At 50.7% G+C, this 12,579-nt stretch overlaps 1 protein-coding gene across 1 annotated transcript in view; it reads right to left on the bottom strand.

The window, feature by feature from the left end:
* LOC142729278 (uncharacterized) overlaps positions 1-11,597 on the bottom strand; it is a 65,271-nt gene extending 53,674 nt beyond the window's left edge. The window contains exon 1 of the mRNA XM_075849246.1: positions 11,512-11,597. The gene's annotated coding sequence lies outside the window, so the exon portion shown is untranslated. The remainder of the gene's footprint in view (positions 1-11,511) is intronic.
* Positions 11,598-12,579: the final 982 nt, after the last annotated feature.

The following is a 12,579-nucleotide window of genomic DNA, read 5'->3' on the forward strand; positions in this document are numbered from 1 at the left end:
TACAGCCGTTCTGCACCTGACCCGAGGGCACCAACCATGTCCAAGACCTCTCTCTCCCTTCCTGGGGACCCTGCCCATCAGGAATATATATGAGCTGGGTAACCACTCCCCAGCCCCTCCAATACTATCCCGGGTTAAACGCCCCGAGTTCTCTTGCAACAATCTCCATTGTTGCTTCTCCTTCTCATTCCGTGCCTCCAAAGACCCCTCCTCCTACCGCCACGACAATCATGTGTGACCCCTTACACATGATTGTCCCTCCACAACTGCAGGGCTTTCTCCATGCCCTCCTTAATGTCCAAGGTCCACATATCCAGACCCACCTCGTTTAGATGAACACCATCCGCCCTGAGGAAACCTACCTCTCTACCCTCCAACTCCTTATGCCTCACCACAACACCGCCATTGCGTGCCACAAACCTGCCAACTACCTTGTTGACCTTTGCTCGCGCTTTGTTTAAGCTATGTATGGAACGTGCCTGCCGCCACACCTTGCGAGCCACAATATCAGACCATACAATAACCACTCCTGGGAACGCCGACCACAACCGCAAAAGGTCAATCTTCACATCCCTCACTAAATCCCTGGACGACCGAATGCCCAAATCATTGCCGCCAAGGTGCACCACTAAGATATCCGGCGCCCTGTCCAATCCCGCATAAAATTGTACCTCTGGTAACAGCCTACACCACAGCATGCCCCGCAGGCCCAACCATCTGACCTGCACCTCTGCGTGATCCATGCCCAACTGCCGTCCGGCCGGACGAACATCAGCACGCACACCTCCCCAGTGTACGTAGGAGTGCCCCATGATCCAAATCAAGCAGGGACCTGCACCTAAAACAACACAAAACAACAACGTAACTACTCCATATCCACCTCCAGCACATCTTATCACCACCGCCTCAAAGCAAGTGAGGCCGCACATACAACCTGTATCTGTCTGACTCCCACCTACCAATCTTCTTAACCATCGCCGGGGATAAACCCCACCGAGCTGCTTCCGTAGCTGCGCCAATTCTAAAGGAATGAGAGCTAAAACCTGCTCCCCCTCTGCCGGACAACAGGATACATTTTTTGAACACCTGTGAAAACTGGAATTTTGACAGAGACAGCCCGTCTGCATGAACCAACAAGGATGCCGGGCCCTCAGGCCTCACCGCAACAAACTCCCGAAAACAGCGGACCGGGCACACCCGCGACCCTGGTAACTCATACAAACGCACCACAAAACCTCTCCCCTCCTGATCTGTCTTAGATCTACGGAGCAAACAAGAAAGGCAGGAGCCATCCAAATCCACATCAGCATACAATAAACCCCCTGCCACACTCTTACTGGCCGACACCAACTCCGATATCCGGAACGCCCCAAAGAAAGCCAAAGAAAAGGCCAGTGTAAATAGCCGCACTTCAAATGCTGAAACACAAACCTCCCTCAACAATTCACAAATCGCTACCAACAGCTCAAATGACACCGGCTTCCTGAGATCCCTAACTGCGGAACCCCTCCTGAAACCCTTCATTGCCTGCCGCACCAGAAAGGACTTAGTCACGTCCTCCTCACCTTTCTTCTTAAACCAAAAAGCCAAGGCCGACAAACTGCGAGCGACCATTGCTGCAGACGACCCCTCACTGTACGCATTTCCTATAAAATACAGCACACACGCCTGCCGATCTGCAATACCTGCCTGCGCATTTTCCAACAACGTCTCCCATACTTGCCACACCGCACTGTACCTCTGCCACGTGACCGCACTAACCGACCTTTCCACAAGCGACATCGCCATTGTCACACCACCTTCCACAGATGCTCTGGACAAGGCAGGCCATGAGACTCCGCCCCCGGCGCCAGCAGACGAAACCTGTCCCACTGTTGACGAGAAAGGGAATCAGCCACAGAATTCAGCACCCCAGGAATATGCACTGCCACAAAATGCGCATTCAACATCAGACCTCTCAAAACTAAATGTCGCAATAGTCGCACGACTGGCGGAGAATTAGCTGTCTGCGCATTAACAGCCTGAACGACACCTAGATTGTCACATACGAAACGCACTCTCCGGTCCCGCAGACAATCCCCCCACAACTCCGCAGCCACCACAATCGGGAACAATTCCAGCAGAGCCAAGTTACGGACAAAACCACATTCATGCCATGTATCAGGCCAAACTCCTGCACACCACTGCCCCTGGAAATAAGCCCCAAATCCACATGCACCTGATGCATCAGTATACAGCTCCAAGTCCACACTAGACACCGGCTGATACATGAGCACCGACCGCCCATTATAGGTCTGCAAAAACTCCCCCCACACCAACAAGTCAGCTTTCAACTCCGCCGACAACCTAATGAAATGATGAGGGGAATGCACCCCTGCGGTAGCATTCGCCAACCGCCTGCAAAACACCCGCCCCATGGGCATAATCCTACAAGCGAAATTCAAATGCCCCAACAAGGATTGCAAGTCCCGCAATTGTATCTTCTTCCTGCGCAGCGCACTCGCCACCAACTCTCTCATCTCCAGCAACTTATCATCAGGCAAGCGACACTCCATGTTATCTGAATCAATCATGATTCCCAAAAACTTAATGACCGTCGTGGGTCCCTCAGTTTTCTCAGGCGCCAAAGGTACCCCAAAATCCATTGCCACTCTCTCCATAGTGTGTAGCAATCCTGCACACACATAGGTACCCGGCGGACCGATAAACAGGAAATCATCCAGATAATGTAGGGCAGATTGCACCTGCGCCTCCCGACGGACCACCCACTCCAAAAACGTGCTAAACATCTCAAAATAAGCGCATGAAATGGAGCAGCCCATCGGGAGGCAACAATCCACAAAATATTCCTCCTGCCAATAACATCCCAGCAAACAAAAACTATCCGGATGCACCGGCAATAAACGAAAAGCGGCCTCAATGTCAGTTTTCGCTAACAGAGAGCCCTTCCCGTATTTCCGAACCCAAACAACCGCCGCATCAAAGTTAGTGTAACTGACCGCGCACAGGGCCGGATCAATGCCGTCATTCACCGACTCGCCTTCCGGATAAGACAAGTGATGAATAAGGCGGAATTTATTCACCTCCTTTTTTGGAACCAAACCTAACGGGGAAACACGCAAATTCTGAACAGGCGGGGAGGAAAACGGCCCTGCCATGCGGCCCAAAGCCACCTCCTTCAGCAGCTTATCCGTAACCAGATCAGGCCGCGCCAAAGCAGACGACAAATTACGGACTACCCCGTCACGTCCAACCGACGTACAAGGAATCCGAAAACCTTCTGAAAATCCTAACCACAACAAATCCGCCACTTTCTTATTTGGATAGCCCCTTAAAAACGGGAGCATCCTTTCCACCCTCACCGGCGTCGCCCCTCTTCTGCTCAGCATCTCCCTGCCTGCCCTTATGCTTCTTGAAGCATCTGGACAAACCATGGGCGCCTCCGCAACCGGAGCACTCGTGCTTGTACCTACAATCTGGGCCGAACTTGCAATGCCCCTCATTATACTGCCAGCAACACCCCTTTCCTGAGGATCCTGACCGACCCGCTGCTGACCCCTGACCGCCGGCCGCATCACGAAAGGGCTGCTGCCCCTGTTTTGGCGCAGACATCAGACGCATCCATAAACTGATATCCTTGTGATCCCATCGCAACGACGGGCGCACCGACTTCCGCTGACGAAACTGTTCGTCATACCGCAACCACGCATTACCACCGTATACACGATACGCCTCCCCTACCGAATCCATATAACAGAATAGCGCCGAACAGTTCTCCGGCGCCTTCTCACCCACCACACTAGCCAAGATAGCGAAGGCCTGCAGCCAATTCGCAAAAGTCCGTGGAATCAAACGATACCGCCGCCGCTCCTCCTCCTCCTTCTTACTTTCATCCGGTTTCCACCGGTCCAAATTAAACTTCTCTAACGGCAGCAAAGAAAAAATCTCAACATATTCATCTTTCCATATCTTTTCCCTAATCTCCACCTTCAAATGTGCCCCCAGCGGGCCCTCAAAACACACATAAACCTCACCTTTAGCGGCGTCAGCCAAACGCACATCCTCCACCACCTTCTTAGCTGTACTAGCCGCCTCGTCAACTGCTTTTCCCACAGCCACTACGGCACCCACAACCGGCGCCACTTCACTAACACCCGCAATCACTGCCGCAGCTGCACCAGAAATCGCCTCATTAGCAACCGCACTCCCTGCCGCACTAGCAGACGCCTCACTAGCAGCGCCCCATACCCTCGCTGGCGACTGCTCTACGCCTGGCACAATTCTCATAAAATACTCCTGCATCCCTCTAAACAACAATTGCATCTGTGACATTGACAATATCCCCCCCACATCCCCCCCACACATCCCCGGCACCACATCAGTGGTAGACTCACCCGTACGTCCCTGAGGTGACCTCCCAGCGGACGCGTCCATCACTCCAGATAATCCAGGCGTCGGTCGTGACGATCCTAGGGAGTGGTGCTCCTGCACCCCACGCTCCCCGTAGCTCCCCGCACTTCCAGTCGCTGCTGCTCTAGGCTCCGCGGAATGCGGCCCGTCCACGATCCTGCCACCCCCTGGTGGCGTGGCATATTCAGAACGACAGCCCTGCCGATCCAGTCCTTCTGCAGGGCTGTCAAAATAAAATCTTCTTGTAGTCGTCGCTGCCTGTATAGCAGACCGCTGCCCCCCCTCGTCCGGATGGGGCCCGGCGTCATTCCAAGAAGTTGCCCGGGTACCTCCGGTCGCTGTCGCCGCCGCACGCCTCCCTGCTCCTGCAGGAGGCGATCTCGCTCCCCATCTAGATGCCGCCCGCCTCTTCCTGCGGGTCGGCGCTGGTGTCCTGATGTCTGTCCGCTGAGCTCCTCCGGCACCTGGAGCATCGGCGCCGGAGAAAGCCGTCACTTCCGGACCTGCGCGCGCATCCGGCCCCGCACGCACATCCGGTCCTGTGCGCGCATCCGGTCTTGCGCGCGCATCCGGTCCCGCCTCCACTTCCGGCGTTGTTGTTGAAGACAGGAGGGAGGAAGATGGCCGCCGCGGCCCCCCCCCTCCTGTCACCTCCGGTCTCGCCCGCCTGATGGGATTCCTCCCAGACCTCCGTGGACCGACGCCAGGGTGCAGCTCCGGACCAGCAGGAGGAGGAGGGTCCCTGGAGGGGCTCCCTCGGCGCCGACCAGACCGAGGCGTCTCTGCAGATGAAGGCCTCTCCTGAGGCCTGGAACGCCTGCTGCTGCGTCCCTCACTCTCCTCTCCAGCCGCTGGAACCGGAGGAAGAGCCCCGGCAATCAGCGCATCCAGCCATCCCACGCCGTGCTGCATCGCTGCATCGCGGATCCTGGCCATCGTTGTCTCCATCGCCGCTTCCATCAGGTAAGTAGAAATATTAATCTGTATATTTGTCTTTTAAATATAATAACAGGACAAAAATTTCTCCTGTTGTCCAGCGGGAAAGAGGGCTGCCTCTTCCCCGCATGGACTTATATACTTTATTCTCCACCCACCACATATAGATACATTTTGCCCCATGCCCCCTTTCACATAACCCTCCCATCCCTACAAATATAGCCTAACACATAATACCTAATACATAATAGCCTAGAACTCCCAAACACCTAGTCATGCGCTTGCTTCATTACGGCTGCGCCTACATTACGCTGGGCTTACTTTGCGCTGTGTGGCACAATCTACAGTGGGCGCTGTGTGGCGTTATCTACAGGGGGGTGTGGCATTATATACAGAGGGCACTGTGGCATTATTTCCAGGGAGTGTGGCATTATATACAGAGGGCACTGTGGCATTATCTCCAGGGAGTGTGGCATTATATACAGAGGGCACTGTGGCATTATCTCCAGGGAGTGTGGCATTATATACAGACGGCACTGTGGCATTATCTCCAGGGAGTGTGGCATTATATACAGAGGGCACTGTGGCATTATCTCCAGGGAGTGTGGCATTATATACAGAGAGCACTGTGGCATTATCTCCAGGGAGTGTGGCATTATATACAGACGTCACTGTGGCATTATATACAGGGAGTGTGGCATTATATACAGAGGGCACTGTGGCATTATCTCCAGGGAGTGTGGCATTATATACAGAGGGCACTGTGGCATTATCTCCAGGGAGTGTGGCATTATATACAGAGGGAACTGTGGCATTATCTCCAGGGAGTGTGTCAGCATCTACAGAGGGCACTGTGGCATTATCTCCAGGGAGTGTGGCATTATATACAGAGGGCACTGTGGCATTATCTCCAGGGACTGTGGCATTATATACAAAGGGCACTGTGGCATTATCTACAGGGAGTGTGGCAGCATCTACAGAGGGCACTGTGGCATTATCTCCAGGGAGTGTGGCATTATATACAGAGGGCACTGTGGCATTATCTACAGGGAGTGTGGCATTATATACAGAGGGCACTGTGGCATTATCTCTAGGGGGTGTGGCATTATATACAGAGGGCACTGTGGCATTATCTCCAGGGAGTGTGGCATTATATACAGAGGGCACTGTGGCATTATCTCCAGGGAGTGTGGCATTATATACAGAGGGCACTGTGGCATTATCTCCAGGGAGTGTGGCATTATATACAGAGGGCACTGTGGCATTATCTCCAGGGAGTGTGGCATTATATACAGAGGGCACTGTGGCATTATCTCCAGGGAGTGTGGCATTATATACAGACGGCACTGTGGCATTATCTCCAGGGAGTGTGGCATTATATACAGAGGGCACTGTGGCATTATATACAGGGAGTGTGGCATTATATACAGAGGGCTCTGTGGCATTATCTACAGGGAGTGTGGCATTATATACAGAGGGCACTGTGGCATTATCTACAGGGAGTGTGGCATTATATACAGAGGGCACTGTGGCATTATCTACAGGGAGTGTGGCAGCATCTACAGAGGGCACTGTGGCATTATATACAGAGGGCACTGTGGCATTATCTCCAGGGAGTGTGGCATTATATACAGAGAAAATCCTGACAATCCACCAAAAACATTCACCAAATATTTTTTATCAATGCCAGATTAGGGGCCGTTCACATATGACCGTTGCTCCTGTCAGTTTCCCTCCGGCGTGTTGCAGAACAGCCGGAGTGAAACTGATGCTAGAACGGATTCCATAGCTTTCTATGTGATCTGTCCTGGCACAGGGAACATCAGTTGTGGCTCCGTCCATTGATAGACCACTGCAGGAACCAGGATCCAAAAACGTTACCTGCAGCGTTTTTTGGTCTGGCTCCCAGGATGTCCGGCGCCATATCCTATCTATTTTAACTGTGGCCGGATGAACGCCAGGTGCTGCCGCGTCCACCTTCCAGCAGCACCCGGCGGAAAGGCAGCCGGGGGTATGTCCCGCTGTCAACTGTATCTGCAGCCTCAGAACGCAGATAGAGTTGAACCCAATTCTGAAGCAGGGAACCATCAGCTCCCTGCTTCAGAATTAGTTCAGAGTGGAGAAGTAGAGGGAGCTCCTCCACTTGCTGAGGACTCTCTGGCCACAGCGCTACCTACGGGGAAGCCCTTGACGTCACTGTCCATGTATGGACAGTGACGTCAGTGGCTACGGATTGGGAAGAATCCCCGTTGCCGATGATCTTGGCTCCTAGAGGAAACCCCTGAGGTTAATGTCCATATTTGGACATTGACGTCAGGGATCTCCTCCTGGAGCAGAATCCCTGGCCAGGGGATTCCACTCAAGGAGTAGACACTGACGTCACTGTCCATATATGGACTGTGGCGTCAGGGGGTCCTTAATGAGGCAATCCCCGGCCACAGCATTGCGCTGTGTGGCACAATCTACAGTGGGCGCTGTGTGGCGTTATCTACAGGGGGGTGTGGCATTATATACAGAGGGCACTGTGGCATTATTTCCAGGGAGTGTGGCATTATATACAGAGGGCACTGTGGCATTATCTCCAGGGAGTGTGGCATTATATACAGAGGGCACTGTGGCATTATCTCCAGGGAGTGTGGCATTATATACAGACGGCACTGTGGCATTATCTCCAGGGAGTGTGGCATTATATACAGAGGGCACTGTGGCATTATCTCCAGGGAGTGTGGCATTATATACAGAGAGCACTGTGGCATTATCTCCAGGGAGTGTGGCATTATATACAGACGTCACTGTGGCATTATATACAGGGAGTGTGGCATTATATACAGAAGGCACTGTGGCATTATCTCCAGGGAGTGTGGCATTATATACAGACGGCACTGTGGCATTATCTCCAGGGAGTGTGGCATTATATACAGAGGGCACTGTGGCATTATCTCCAGGGAGTGTGGCATTATATACAGAGGGCACTGTGGCATTATCTACAGGGAGTGTGTCAGCATCTACAGAGGGCACTGTGGCATTATCTCCAGGGAGTGTGGCATTATATACAGAGGGCACTGTGGCATTATCTCCAGGGACTGTGGCATTATATACAGAGGGCACTGTGGCATTATCTACAGGGAGTGTGGCAGCATCTACAGAGGGCACTGTGGCATTATCTCCAGGGAGTGTGGCATTATATACAGAGGGCACTGTGGCATTATCTACAGGGAGTGTGGCATTATATACAGAGGGCACTGTGGCATTATCTCTAGGGGGTGTGGCATTATATACAGAGGGCACTGTGGCATTATATACAGGGAGTGTGGCATTATATACAGAGGGCACTGTGGCATTATATACAGGGAGTGTGGCATTATATACAGAAGGCACTGTGGCATTATCTCCAGGGATTGTGGCATTATATACAGAGGGCACTGTGGCATTATCTCCAGGGACTGTGGCATTATATACAGAGGGCACTGTGGCATTATCTACAGGGAGTGTGTCAGCATCTACAGAGGGCACTGTGGCATTATCTCCAGGGAGTGTGGCATTATATACAGAGGGCACTGTGGCATTATCTCCAGGGACTGTGGCATTATATACAGAGGGCACTGTGGCATTATCTACAGGGAGTGTGGCAGCATCTACAGAGGGCACTGTGGCATTATCTCCAGGGAGTGTGGCATTATATACAGAGGGCACTGTGGCATTATCTACAGGGAGTGTGGCATTATATACAGAGGGCACTGTGGCATTATCTCTAGGGGGTGTGGCATTATATACAGAGGGCACTGTGGCATTATATACAGGGAGTGTGGCATTATATACAGAGGGCTCTGTGGCATTATATACAGGGGGGGGGGGTGACATTTTCAGACCATAGGCGACCTTTTTGGTGGACCATTGTGGTAAAAACTGATGTTAAAAATGGATGACAACGAACGACAACTGATGGTTTTGTAGTAAAAATTGTGAAAAAGTCTGATGCAACTGATACATTTTTGAATCGGTTTTTGCATCAGTTGTAATCACTTGAGACCAAAAAACTGACGATGATGCAATTGATATATGTGAACGCACCCTTAGATGGAACTCCAAACAATGTAACAGTGGCCATCAGCTGTTAATCAACTGTTATGGGGGACTTTGACTGTTGCTGTTATGTGGGCACTGCGGCTGTCACTGTTATGGGAGCACTATGGCTGTCACTTTCCTGGGGGAGAGTCGGTTGTCCCTGTTATGGAGGACTTTGACAGTTACAGTGCCCACATAACAGCAACAGTCAAAGTCCTCCATAACAGGGACAACCAAAACTCCCCCAGAACAGTGACAGCCATAGTGCTCCCATAACAGTAACAGCCACAGTGCCCACATAACAGCAACAGTCAATGTTATGGGAGCACTTTGGCTGTCACTGTTCTGGCAGAAAGGTGGTTGTCCCTGTTATGGGGGCCCTTGACTGTTGCTGTCATGTGGGCACTGTGACCGTCACTGTATTACGCCTCGAATTACGCCTGAAAAGACGGCTCCAATACGTCAGCAAACATCTGCCCATTGCCTGCAATGGGTTTTACGATGTTCTGTTCCCACGAGGTGTAATTTTACGCGTCGCTGTCAAAAGATGGCGCATAAAAATACGCCCGCGTCAAAGAAGTGCAGGACACTTCTTGGGACGTTTTTGGAGCCGGTTTTTATTGACTCCAATGAAGAACAGCTCCAATTACGGCCGCGAAAAACGCGAGTGCATGCAAAAACGTCTGAAATTCAGGAGCTGTATTCTTCTGACAACAGCTCCGTAATTTCAGATGTATTTTGCGCTGTCGTGTGAACATACCCTTAGGGTATGTTCACATGGCCTATTTTCGGCCGTTTTTCCATCCGTAAACAAAAGCGGCCGAAAGATCGAAAGCAGAAACATTGATTTCAATGGGAAACGGCGTTCTGTTCCGACAGAGCGTTTTTCGTGGCGTTTTTTTACTCATAAAAAAATTGGCCGCGAAAAAGAAGTGCAGGTCACTTCTTGGGACGTTTTTGGAGCCGTTTTTCATTGACTCTAGCGAAAAAAGCTCCAAAAACAGCCGTAAAAAACGCAGCGAAAAAGGCGAAAGTGGCTTAAAAAAGTCTGAAAATCAGGAGCTGTTTTCAAGGGAAAACAGCTCCTGATTTTCAGACGTTTTTTGAGCCACTCGCGTTTTTATGGCTGTTTTTGGAGCTGTTTTCAATAGAGTCAACGAAAAACGGCTCCAAAAACGCCCCAAGAAGTGACCTGCACTTCTTTTGACGAGCCGTCTACGCGCCGCATTTTGACAGCGACACGTATAATTACACCTTGTCTAAACAGAACATCGTAAAACCCATTGCAAGCAACGGGCAGATGTTTTTAGGCGTAATGGAGACGGTTTTTCAGGCGTAAATCGAGGCGTAAGGCTGGGTTCACACAGAGTTTTTTGCAGGCGGAATTTCTGCCTCAAAATTCCGTTTGGAAGTTTAAGGCAGATTTTCCTCTCCCTGCACGCCGATTTTCGTGGCGTTTTTCGCCCGCAGCCATTGAGCGCCGCAGGCATAAAACGCTGCGAAACACGCTTTCTCTGCCTCCCATTGAAGTCAATGGGAGGTCAGAGGCGTAAACGCCCGAAGATAGGGCATGTCGCTTCTTTTTCCCGCGAGGCGGTTTTACCGCTGGCGGGAAAAAGACGCCTCCTCCTCCCATTGAAATCAATGGGAGGCATTTTCGAGCCGTTTTTGACAAGTATTTTTGGCGCGGTTTCCGCATCAAAAAACTTGTCAAAAAACTCTGTGTGAACATAGCCTAAAATGCCTGAATTACGTCTGAAAATAGGTTGTGTGAACATACCCTTATGGCTACACTGGTGTTACCACGGTTACATAGGAGAGGGGGGTGTCACAGGGGCTCTGAAAAAAGATCAAATATCTGTTTTATATCCACAAAAAGTGTGAGGTTTGATTCTGGAACATGTAAATGGTAATAATATAATAATGTTGTGTCATAGCGCCACCTGGTGGCCATAGTACAGATTGCGTTCATCATCCGCCTGATAAGCATTTTAGTAAAAATCTCACATACAAAGAAGCTGAATATGTTTATACTACGCACATCATGCGTCACACACTGACACGTAATAAACGGACAGGAAAGATTCTGACTGTAAATACCTGAATGATTGCCTCGCTTCACCCAGAAGTCATAAACGTCACTTCCTGGTTGTGTGTTCCAGTCATTTTTCTTCCGGGTACTCAGATGGCCTACCAAGACAGTTGCCAAAGTGACCACACGAGGCCGCTGTTGCTACTGCACATCTTTTGTGCTGTCTGCGTCATATAAAACTAGGTCTATAAATTCCCTGCAGTATTGCTATATTATTCATTAATATATACAATATTGGAACAATTTGAAAGTAAAAAGTTCCCTGCGGTGACCACACGATGGCGCGCTGCTGCTCCTTGTATCACTAGGCTGCCTGCATTACTTTGAATTTAGTGAGCATTTCACAGCATTGACCACACGATGGCGCTGCTGCTCAGCGTATCACTAAGGCGGTCTGAATTACATTGAATTTATTGTGCATTTCCCAGCATTAACCACACGATGGCGCTGCTGCTCAGCGTATCACTAGGCTACCTGCATTACATTGAATTTAGTGAGCATTTCTCAGCATCGACCACACGATGGCGCTGCTACTGGGCGTATCTTTAAGGCTACATGAATTACATTGAATATTGTGAGCATTTCCCAGCATTGATCACAAGATGGCGCTGCTGCACAGTGTATCACTAGGCTGCCTGCATTACATTCAATTTAGTGAGATTTCTCAGCATTGACCACATGATGGCGCTGCTGCTTAGCGTATCACTAAGGCTACCTGCAATACAATGAACTTAGTGAGCATTTCCCAGCATTCACCACACGATGGCGCTATTGCGCCATATAGCCAATGCAGCCTTCCGTAAGTAATAAGGTCGTAAAATATAGTCAGTAGTACCAGCGATGACCACATAATGGCGCTATTACTTCATCCATGAAAGTAAACAGTTCCCCGCGGTGACCACACCGTGGCTCTCTATACTTTGTAAGTTTTTTCCTGCAGCGCATCATCTATAGAGGCTGTTCCACTTGCATTATATAACTAGACGAGACACTAGAGTCTGCTCACGGGCGTAACTAGGAAAGACTGGGCCCCATAGAAAACTCTTGGCCGGGCCCCCCCCATATAAATAGTGCCC

This window comes from Rhinoderma darwinii, unplaced genomic scaffold (genome assembly GCF_050947455.1).
Source record: "Rhinoderma darwinii isolate aRhiDar2 unplaced genomic scaffold, aRhiDar2.hap1 Scaffold_717, whole genome shotgun sequence".
Classification (NCBI taxonomy): domain Eukaryota; kingdom Metazoa; phylum Chordata; class Amphibia; order Anura; family Rhinodermatidae; genus Rhinoderma; species Rhinoderma darwinii.